Source organism: Notamacropus eugenii, chromosome 1 (genome assembly GCF_028372415.1).
Source record: "Notamacropus eugenii isolate mMacEug1 chromosome 1, mMacEug1.pri_v2, whole genome shotgun sequence".
NCBI lineage: Eukaryota > Metazoa > Chordata > Mammalia > Diprotodontia > Macropodidae > Notamacropus > Notamacropus eugenii.
In genome coordinates this window covers 604,708,658-604,721,038 of record NC_092872.1, presented here as the reverse complement: position 1 = coordinate 604,721,038, position 12,381 = coordinate 604,708,658, and positions in this window count along the sequence as shown.

Sequence of the window (12,381 nt, the reverse complement as noted above, 5' to 3'; positions counted from 1 at the left end):
TGTTTCATTGTTGTTAAAAACAGTGTCATTCAGGATATGAATTAAACCAAGATGTTTTGGAGAATCTGAAGCCTGGCCTTGGAGGAAGAAATACAGAATATAGAAATCTCCAATGCGTAACTGGAGAATCTTTGTCACATGTACTTTAATAATACTACTTATTACTGGAAAAAAAACCAAAAACAGTGCTCAGATTTTAATGTAGTTATTAATCCTTTGTTACATTTGCTTTACCAAATTTGAATTGCATTTGTAATAAGTTTGCAAGAAAAAGTTTTGAAATTTTTTTGGTCTGAGACTTGAAATTACCTGGTTGACTATCAGATGCCTTGTTTTTGGCCAAAGCTGTTCATGAAGACCATCTACTAAGGCATGGAAAGGTCTCGATGAAGGGAATATTCAAATTGAAGAAACTGTTTCATTCCGAATAATTGAGGCAAATGATGTAAGAGTACCATATTCCTCAAACCTTAAAGAAGGTTAAATACTATAATAGTACAGTTATCCCTTCCACCAGGCAACTTCCCCATTGTGGTTTCGATATATTGCAGGTTGGCATAAGAAATGAAATGGGAATTTTTTGGAAGTTTTGCAGAAGTCACAGAAGACATGCAAAGGCCAGGAAACAACACAGGAAAAGTTTAGAAGCTCAGAAATTTCTTCTTCATACATTATTTTTTCCTAACATTGACCTACATATGGCCTATGACCAAATACTTAACCCAAATTTTATAATAAGGCACTGAAAACACCTCATAAAACAAAAAATAAAAATTCAGATTTGTATGAAGGGAAAGCCAAAAAATTTTACACAGATTTAACTAGAGACGGGGCACCACATCCCTAACCTTTGTGATGTGGAGAGGATAATTGTATTGTGATACAGACACATTAGTAGGAAGCAAGGCATCGAAACATTCATTAAATACTTATGGACAGGGCATTTTACTGCTTGGACCACAAAGACAAAAATAGTCCCTTCAGGTGCTTGCTTCCTACTGAAGGGAGGAAAAGGAGATGACCCATGAGCCCCTAAGAAGTAAATAGCAGATTCATCTAGTTATTTCAAGATGGAGCAGTTGGTAGCAGTTGGAACTTAGAGGAAGCAGTAGCATGTGAATGGTCATTTGAAGGAAGCTAGGAACTCTAAAATGCATTCTAGTCATGGGGCACCAAGCGTGCCAACAACTACAGGCCACTTTAATTGGATGACAAACTTTATAAAGTATCACTTGCTACTTCTCTAAGAATTTCTTAATGGGGGGTTTTTTGGTGTTAATACAGACCCTAATAAGCTTCAGAATTTGTTCCTGTGACTGAGCAAATCATTTCATCTCCCTATGCTTCAGTTTCCTCATCTGTAAAGTGAGCAAGTTGAACTGGATATCCTTCAAATTCCTTTTCAGCTCTATTTCTACACTCCTATGAGATTAGGCTATTTTTATCCAAGATCATAGACTAATAAATTTATAACTAGGAATAAAGTCAGCTGTCATTCCTAGACTCGCTATGTTTAAACACCTTAGTCTGCAGATTAAAGCAAAAAGGATTGGGGGAGGGGTGAAGAGAGGGAAACAAGCACAGGGATTTTAATATTAACATGAGCAGTCTGTTTTATGTCTCTCTTTGACAATTAAGTCGTACAAGAAGGACTATAATTCACCATTTTATCACCTATTTAAGACAAGACTCCAGTCTGCTACATTCTGCCACAGGCATTTGTATCATCAATTAAATTTAGTTTGGGGACTCTTTGAAGTTACTGACATTTAAGATAGTTCATCTATTTAGCCTATTACATGATTTAAGTCGTTCCTGAAGATTTATAAGTAAAAGGTTTTTCTTGACAGGCAGAAAAGTAGCTGATGATATTAAATATTGTTTTTAAATTTAAAAAAAAAGTAGTGACAAGAAGAAAAAAAATTCCAGTTCACATAAAATTCTCATCTGATAGAAGTCAAATAGTCTAATGTCTCTCCCTTTATCAATCAACCACTGAATTAGTAATGAACCTCCTGTTTTAGTGTGGGGTTTCCAAAGTGCTGTGTTGCCTATGGCAAGCCATTGGCACGCTGAAGTTTTACTATGACGTGGCCATAAACCACATTAATTGAGGAAACTTACGTTCTTGTTTTCTTGCCTGTCCAGGAAAAAGGTCAGAATTTTCACAGCTCCGGAAAAAGCAGCTGCAATTAGATGAGCTTAATTCTTTGTCCAAACAGCACAAGTTGTTTGTATTCAGCAAAGAATAGCCGAGCATCATGTGTAAATAAGGGGTGATTTCCTCAGGGAATCTTCTATTAAAACAATAAAATTCAGGCTTTTGAGCAGATTTAATGTACACCAAGGTCCTGATTAGTTCAAATAACAAATCCTGTAAAGTGGTCCCATATATTTAAATTTTATTAATATTTTGGATTTAGAGCTACCAGGGGCCTTGGAACCATCTAGTTCAACTCCATTTATTTTTAATAACCTTTTAAGTTTATAATCATGTAAAATATTTTGTTAAATTATGTGAATATAGTCATTGGTTTCGGCCCAATGGAAATAATACAGTCTGAATTTTAATAATAGGACTACTTCATGGAATTCATTGTTTGTATTAACTGGAATCTAGCTGTATTCAAGAAAGGCCAGAAGCTTGAATGGCTACTTCTTAAGTACAGCAGAGTGAGGATTCCTTTTTCAGGACTGCTTTGGACTGGATGGTTGATGAATCCCTTTCAACTTTGCAATTATGTGATTCTGTGACTGTAAGTTAAGAAAAATTGAAATGAAGTTCAGCAAAACTAACCAATATATCAAAAACTGCTGTGTTTTTTGCAATACTTCACAGCTATATGCAATGTTTCACAGACACAGTCCTCTACTGCTATAAGGAAGTGATAGGCAGACCTCTTGTCATATCTCTTCTCTGGGGTCAAACTTGGTCAATATAATTTTGCAGCATTCAGCTTTCCAAAAAATGGAAATAGATAAACACTAGTTCAATTGAGGACTACTTCCTGTGGTGTTATTACAGTCTTGCCTTAAGTCTATTAGCCCTGCCATTATTATGAGTGAGTTTTTAAAAGACGTTTTTCTCCTCCTCAAAGATTAATCCATATAGGTATTTTATTGAGCACCAATAAAATAAACCCTAGATAAAAATTATACTACCTGAGAAACACAGTTTATCATAGTATAGAGGAAAGAACTCTACACTTATCTGTGTGACCTTGGATTGGTCACAGCCTCTGGATTTGTTTTCTCATATGTAAAATGGATTTGAACCAGATGGCTCCTGAAGTCTCCTCAAGCTCTAAATGTATGATCCTATAATAATACAATTTAATATGGGTTTGCTGTACCCTAGGAGGAGGGAGGAGAGTGGGGGTTTCTCTGAACAGCGTCATAAAGGAAAAAATGACAGGTGACCTGTTAGATTCCCTTTTTCTTTGGGGAAAAGTTGTATCAATAGCTTAGCTTTCCTCTCAATGACTATTTCCTATAAGGTATATCTGTAATAACATGTTAGACTGTAAATAATATGGATTTCTTTAGTTTCTTCCTGAAAGAATTGGTTACATGTGCCAAGATGAAATAAAAGCTACAACACAATTGGAAAATGATGAAAGTTCTTCCTTGATGCCTGGCCTGGTACAAGGGTTGTGGCAAGTGACAGTACTAAGAGAGTGAAGTGAAATCAAGATTGTAATGAAGGCTCTGCTGTATTTCCTTAAAACAGCTAAGATATTTCAAAATAAGCATGTCATACGTTTTAGCCACAGGCTAGACAAGATCAAACTTAGTCACCTCCGAATTCACTTATAAATCATAGTTTAAAGTTTGTCTTTCTATATACTATATCAGAGTTGTTAATGATTTTCTTAGATGAAAATAAGATACAAAGAGTACAAAATAATTAGACAGAATTCTTACCTTTTGTATGTTGAAAATGTTTAGGATTAAGCAGGGATTCTTACAAGTTTGATTGTGGAATGTTTTAACTGCCTTTCTCCATCTGCTATGAGGTTATAATTCAATTTAAAAATTTATTGAATGCCTAGCAAATGCATAAACAACAACCATTTGAGTATCTATGTGTCAGTCAGAGTGGCATAGTAGATAGAAAGCTCCCTTTGGAGCCAGGAAGGCCTGGATTCAAGTCTCACCTCAGACACACTGAATGTGTGACCCTGCGCAAGTCACTTTAAACTATGAGTTTAAATTGCCTATCCCTAGGCAATTCGACTTGCAGAGAAGATGTGATTATTGTGATTTTTTTCCAGTATTTTTTGGTGTTATAACTATAAATCATAGAACATCAGTATGAAGTCACATAGGCTAAGTGGTTCTAATAATCAGAAACCTATAAAACAGTGTGCTTTTCCACTGTCCTTACTCCTCCTGACGGAGGAGTTTACATGTAGATCAGGAAAGGCTTCTCATAGAAGGTGGGTTTTAGCTGGTACTCTGAAGAAGCATGGAGACAGAGATGAGAAGGGAGGGTATTTCAGACACAGGAAACATTCAGTAAAATGCCTAACGTCTGAAAAAGAAATGTTTTGTGCGAGGAACAGCATGGAGGTCGGTGTCATTGGATCACACAGCTAAAGGAAAGTAAGGTATAAGAAGATTGGAAAGGCAGGAGGGGGCTAGAATGTAAAGGGCTTTGAATGCCAAACAGGATTTTATATTTGATTCCTAGAGGTAATAGAAAACCAGTGGGGTGGGGTGGGGATATGACATGATCAGATCTATGCTTTAAGAAGATTAATTTGACAGCTGAGTGGAGGATGGCCTCCATACCTGGAGAGACGAGGTAGGGAGACATATCAACAGGCTATTGTGATAGTCCAGGAGATGACAGCCTGCTCCAGAAAGATGAGAGTGTCAGAGGACAAAAAGGGAAGTATACAAGAGATGTTATAAGGTTAAAATCAGTAGGACTTGACCATAGATTGGATATGGTGGGGTGAAAGATTGTTAAGTAGCCAAGAATGAGGTTGAGAGCCTGGTGACTGGGAGGAGGGTGGTGCCCTTGACAGTAATTAGAGAAATCTGGAAGTGGGGAGGATTTTGGAGGGTGGGATGAATCAGTTCAGTTTGGGGTCTACTGAGTTTAAAACATATGACATTCAGTTGGAGATGTCTAAGAGGAGATGTGAATCTGGAAGTCAGGAGAAAGGTTAAGGTTATAAAGTAGACCTGAGAATCATGAGCATAGGATACACATATCATTATATACAACATACATGCATAGTTATTGGAGAGCAAGGCTTTAGTTGCTGCGAGGATTAGGAAAGGCTTCATTCTTTTAGAAAACAGTATTTGAACTGATCTTTGAATGAAACTAGGGATTTCTAAGATGCAGAGGTGAAGAGGCAGTACCTTCTGGACATAAAAGAAAGTCAGTGAAAAAGCTGGAGATGGGAGCTAGATTGTGTGAGGAATAGTAAGAAGTCCAATTCAACTGGATCATGGTGTGTATAAAGAGGAATAATATGTAATAAAGCTGGAAAAGGAAATTGGGGCCAGGGTGTTAATGACTTTAAATGCCAAACAGAAAAATTTTTATTTGATCGTAATGGTAATAGGATTACCGCAGTAGAGTAAGGGAGCAATAGCCCCTTAGGAAAAACCAATTGGGCAGCTATGGGAAGGATGGAAAGGAAAGGGAGAAGATTTGAGGTAGAGAGACTAACAAGGAGGCTATTTAGGTAAGAGATAATGAGATTCTGAACTAGGTGTAGGGGGAAGGAAGGGGATCAATGGAAGAAATGTTGTGGAGGTAAAAATAAGATTTGTCAAACTGACTGGATATGCAGGATGAGATGAGAAGAGTTGAGTGACACTGAAGTTAGAAACCTGGGTGAATGGAAAGATTTTAGTGCTCTCAAGAGAAATAGGTAACTGGGGAAGAGGGAGTCTGTGTGGAGAGTGGGGGGAGATTTAATGAGTTCTGTTTTGGACATGTTGAATTTGAGATGCCTGTGTTCAGGCATCTCATTAAATTCAAAATGACCATTAGGTAGTTAGTGATGTTGGACTGGAGGTCTGGAGAGAGACTAGGGCTGTATATGTGTCTGGGAGTCATTAGCATAGAGTTGATAATTAAAGCCACTTGAGCTAATAGTATAATCAGGAAAAAGAAAATGGAGAAAGAAGAAAAGTGAGACTAAGGCAGAGCCTTAGGGCACACTCACAGGGGTGTGATATGAATGATAATCTAGCCTAGGAAAAGGATATCCAATAAAAAATGGTATCAGATGCTGAGTGAAAGGAGCAGAACCACGGGAACTTTGTATACAGCAAAAACCACAGTGTGCAAGGAATTTTTCTGGTAGACTTAGTACTTCGTTGCAATGAAAGCACTTAAAAAATTCCCAATGGACTCTTTTTTTAGAAAAAAATTATTTATTTTAAGCTTTCAACATTCATTTCCAAAAAATTTTGAATTTCAAATTTTCTCCCCATCCCCTCCCCCACCCCAAAATGCCTTGCATTCTTATTGCCCCTTCCACCAATGTGCCCTCCCTTTTAACACCCCTCCCTTTCCTTATTCCCATCTTCTCTCTTGTCCTGTAGGGGAAGATAAAGTTCTATACCCCATTACCTGTATTTCTTATTTCCCAGTTGTATGCAAAAACAATTCTCAACATTTATACCTAAAACTTTGAGTTCCAATTTCTCTCCCTTCCTCCCTCCCAACCCATCCCCACTGAGAAGGCAAGCAATTCAATATAGGTTATATAGGTCTAGTTTTGCAAATGACTTCCATAATAGTCAGGTTGTGTAAGACTAACTATTTCCCTCCATCCTATCCTGTCCCCCTTTTCTTCTATTCTCTCTTTTGACCTTGTCCCTCCCTAAGAGTGTTTACTTCTAATTGCTCCCTCCTCCCATTTGCCTTCCCTTCCATCATCCCCCCCCTCGCTTATCCCCTTCTCCCTTACTTTTCTGTAGTGTAAGATAGATTTTCATAGAGTGTGCATGTTATTCCTTCCTTGAACCAAATGTGATGAAAGTACACCTCACTTTCTCCCTCTCACCTCCCCCCTTTTCCCCTCCATTGGAAAAGCTTTTTCTTGCCTCTTTTATAAGAGATAATTTGCCCCATTTCATTTCTCCCTTTCTCCTCCCAATATGTTCCTCTCTCACCCCTTAATTTTATTTTTTTTTAGATATGATCATCTTGTGCTCTCTCTCTCTCTCTCTCTCTCTCTCTCTCTCTCTCTCTCTCTCAGTGTGTGTGTGTATAATCCCTTCAACTACCCAGTTACTGAGAAAAGTTTCGAGTCACAAATATTAACTTTCCATGTAGGAATGTAAACAGTTCAATTTTAGTAAGCTCCTTGTGATTTTCTTTCCTGTTTACCTTTTCATGCTTCTCTTGATTCTTGTGTTTGAAAGTCAAATTTTCTTTTCAGCTCTGGTCGTTTCATCAAAAATGTTTGAAAGTCCTCTATTTCATTGAATAACTATTTGTTCCCCTGAAGTATTATATTCAGTTTTGTTGGGTAGGTGATTCTTGATTTTAATCCTAGCTCCTTTGACTTCTGAAATATATTCCAAGCCCTTTGATCCTTTAAAGTAGAAGCTGCTAGATCTTGTGTTATCCTGATTGTATTTCCACAATACTCATTGTTTCTTTCTAGCTGCCTGCAATGTTTTTTCCTTGACCTGGGAACTCTGAAATTTAGCCACAATATACCTAGGAGTTTCTCTTTTCAGGTCTCTTTCAGGCGGTGATCAGTGGATTCTTTGAATACTTATTTTGCCCTCTAGTTCTAGAATATCAGGGCAGTTTTCCTTGATAATTTCATGAGAGATGAGATCTAGGCTCTTTTTTTGATCATAACTTTCAGGTAGTCCCATAATTTTAAAATTTTCTCTCCTGGATTTATTTTCCAGGTCAGTTGTTTTTCCAATGAGATATTTCATATCCATTTTTTCATTCTTTTGGTTTTGTTTTGTAATTTCTTGGTTTCTCATAAAGTCATTAGCTTTCATCTGCTCCATTCTAACTTTTAAAGAACTATTTTCTTCAGTGAGCTTTTGAACCTCCTTTTCCATTTGGCTAATTCTGCTTTTAAAGCATTCTTCTCCTCTTTGACTTTTTGGACTTCTTTTACCAATTGAGTTAGCCTATTTCTGATGGTGTTATTTTCTTCAGCATTGTTTTGGGTCTCCTTTAGCAAGCTGTTGACTCACTTTTCATGATTTTCTTGCATTGCTCTCATTTCTCTTCCTAATTTTTCCTCCACCTCTCATACCTGATTTTCAAAATTTCCCAATGGACTCTTGAGGCAAAATGCCTTTCACATCCCAAGAAAGAACTATGGAATTTGATCGCAGAATGAAGCAGACCATTTTCTTTTGTATTATGTTTTGTTTTGTTTTATGATTTCTCCCATTCATTTTAATTCTTCTATGCAACATGACTAAGGTGAGAGACAGCTCTCAGGGAGACAGTAGGGAGAGAGGGGGAAAGGAGGGGGAGGGAGGTAAAAAAAATCTAAGATATATGGAAGTTATTGTAGAACACTGAAAACAAATAAAATAATTTAATTAAAAAAAGAAGGTATCAGAAAAACCTATAAAGAAGAGAATATTTAGATTTAATATTTAGATAGTGGTTAACAGCATCAAAGTAGCTTCAGAGTTGTTGGGAAGAATGAGGACTGAGAAAAAGAGTGACTTTCTAGGAGGAAGAAGTAATCAACAGTATCAAAAGTGAGTGAGTGAGGTCAAGAAGAAACAGGATTGAGAAAATTCCATTGGATTTATGGATTAAAAGATCACCTGGGAGACAACAATTTCAGTTGACCAGTCACCTACTCTGATGTGAAAAGAACATCTACTTCTACCTTGACTATTCTGATTATGTTTCTAGTAACAATGGAACTCCAATTACTTCAGTGTGGACTCAACAATGAGTCCAAAATCAGGGCATTGAATAGATCTTCAATGCTCTTTACAACTCTCAAGCAGAGGGCATTGTGGAACAATGGAATGGATGCTTGAAACAATCCCCATGTTCCAGTGGCAATAGGTGGTCCCTTTCTGGCTAGAAAGTCTACTCTTGAAATACCTTCATCTTCCTCCAGATTGATTCTTTACTATCTCAGGAGGGGAAGGAAGGGAGCCATTAGGTTAAGACTAATGGTGTATCATCAAATGGCTACTTACCCTCCTTTCTCTCACCCAATCCACATCTAGATATTACAAAGAGATGTTACAACAAGAGATGTTACAAAGTTAAAATCAATAGGACTTGGCAACAGATTGGATATGGTGGGGTAAAAGAGTGTGAGCAGCCAAGAATAGTTTGGGCAGTGGGGGACAATCTCCTCTATGGGTCCCACCAGTCAGAGGAAAGGGAGTTGATTAATACTACCACCCTTGATGTTTTGATCTCTGCTGTTCAAGCCCTCAAAATCTATCTAGCTAACCAGCTATCTTTCACATTCACCCTGTCCAAGGCCCCATTAACCTTTCCTCTGACAGCCAATTTATAGCCTGGGGAATCTATTGGGATCACACAACTGACCTGAATAATGGTTACAGAAGTAGTGGAGTCCTAGGCAAAGGAAGTGATGACAAATGGGTTCCAGCTGAAATGGTAGGCCATGGAACTGTACAATTACTTCTTTCCTATGCTTGGTTCAAGCAATAGCAATGTCAGCTAATTCTGGCAGCTGGTGGTTCTGTCACCTGACTCTAGGAACACCGGATGGGTAGTTCCAAAGTGCTTGATAAACCCTGGACCTCTGCATGATATAATCCTGACCAAAATCTACTATGTGCTACAATGCATCTAATACCATCTCACTAATTCCTTCATTGTCCTCCTTACACGTCCCCCAGACTCGAGAGCTTTCCATCTGGATAATGAGGTTCTGGGATGGGACAGGAGGTATATAGATTGCTGATTGGTGAAAACCAGTCTGACTAGTATGGCCCTATCCTGTCTCTCAGGATGCATGAATGCTAAGGCTAATAAACCCACATACTGGGGATTATTGGTTCCACCCAGCCTCTTGCTGAATCTGCAGAATTAAGGTGTAGTTCCCGACAGCCCTGCACCTCTTTCCTCTCTCTTTATTAAGAAATTTAGAAACTATCTTAGCTTTACTGGTTCCATTGATAACACGGTAGTCTTCATTGGTAGGTCCTTTGTGTAAAACTATTTAAGTTTGAGCCCTGAGGGGCTCTTGGCCTTCTACCAGAGCATAGGATCTCTCTACCAGCACTGTCTGCTACTCGCTGTGGGCCTAGAAGGCATACAGAAAGACTGTTTCCACTCTTTAAAAACAAACAAACAAACAAACAAACCAAAACTTAAAAACAAAAATCAGCTCTTTACTTGAGTAATTATCATCCCAATGTATCTTCTGCAGTTTGTGGCTAAACTCCAAGAAATACCTCTGCTTCCTCTCCTTTCACTCTCTTAACCCAACAATCTGGCTTCCAATCAAATCATTCTCTGTCTTCAGCATTGCCAATGGTCTCTTAGCTACCAACAGCAATGGTTTTTTCTCAATCCTTATTCTTCTTGACCTGTCCTCAGCCTTTTATTCTAAATCACCTTCTTCTCCTTGATGCTCTGTTTTCTCTAGATTTGGGGGAACCTGCTTTCTCCTGGTTTTCCATCTATCTGTCTGACTACTCAGTCTCCTTCACTGGCTGTTATTCCAGATCATGCCCACTAACTGGGAGAGAGTCATAGGACTCTCTTCTGACATTTTTACTTCTCCCTCTGTATTATTTCACTAGGTGACCTACTCAGCTCCTGTAGATTCCATGACCAGTTCTATACTCACTTTTTGCAAATCATCTTATCCAGACCTAACCTCTCTGCTGACCTTCAGACTTGCATCTCCAACTGCCTTTCAGACATCTCAAAATGGGTGTTCTTAAACTCAGCCTTTTTAAAACTGAACTCATTGTTCTTCCCCTTAAACCCTCCTCTACCACCACCTCCCCATTACTATAGAGGTTAGCACCATCCTCTCAGTGCCTGAGGCTTACAACCTAGGAGCCATCTTGGACTCCTCACCATCTTTTACAGCCCCTTTCCATACTCATTGTTGTCAAGGTCAATCAAATTTCACCTTTGCAACATCTCTTCAATATGCTCCCTTCCCTCCTTTGATACTGCCACTACTCAAATGCAAACCTTCATCACCCCACACCTGAATTACTGCAATAGACTATGGGTGGATCTGCCTGGATCAAACCATGCTCCATTCAGTCATTAAAGTGATTTCCCTAAAGTTCAAATCAAACCATGTCCTGCTTTTGCTCAATAAATTTCGGTGGCTCCTTATCACCTCCAGAATAAAATCCAAAAGCTCTTATTTGGCATTCAAAGTCCCTCATCACCTTACCCCTCATACAACTTTCCAGTCTTCTTGCATCTCCCTCATCCCCACCCCAACATATTCTTCCATGGAGTATCCCTGACCATCTTGTTTTCTCAAAAAGCAATCTCTTCTCTTAGCTCTCAGGCCGGGAATGTTCTCCCTCCTCATTTCTGCCTCCAAACTAACTTTCTTCAATTCCCAGCTAAAATCCCACCTTGCAGAGGCAGCCTTTCCCATTCCATCTAAATTCCAGTGCCCTTCCTCTGTTGATTATTCCTATGTGTCTTGTATATAGCCTGTTTGGGCCTTGTTCTTTGTGTATTGTCTTTTCTGTTAGACTGTGTGTTTGACTTAAACAGAGCCTGGCACACAGTAGGTGCTTAGTAAATACCTACTGATTGACTGGCAGCTGTTCCCACCTACTTGTGAGTAGCATAAAAGTTCCTTAAAAGCTATCTCTGGAGGTTGTTTATCTGGTTTCCCCTGAACCATCCAAGTATATGTGCTAAGAGTTGTGCTAAGAAAGAAGGGCAAAAGAAGTCCCTGATCAAAGAGCTTAACCTCTCTGAGCCTATTCTCTTGTCCATAAAATGAGGGTTGGGGAAAATGCGAGGTGACTTTTCCATTGTTAAATCTTTGCTATGACTTGTCGAGCATTAGGGCAGCCAACATATGTCAGAGGAGACTCCTTGGTTCCAAGGCTCGTTCTTTTGTATCTCTTTCTCTTTGTGATAACCACAGAATTGTCACAAATGTGTAGAAGGCATAGGAATGATGAAACAGCTGATTACATATGTAATTTGATGTACTTTGCATGAAGTTCTTAATAAAGTTAAATGTATTATAAGGGAAGATCAAGGAATGTAACTTGGAAAGGAGGGAAAAAGCATTTATATGATAGCTGTTAAGTACCAGGAACTGTGCTAAGTACTTTACAATTATTCTCATTTGATCCCTGCAATAACCTTGTAAGGTCCCAATTTATTTTACAGTTGAGGAAACTGAGGCAAACAGAGTTTGATTGATT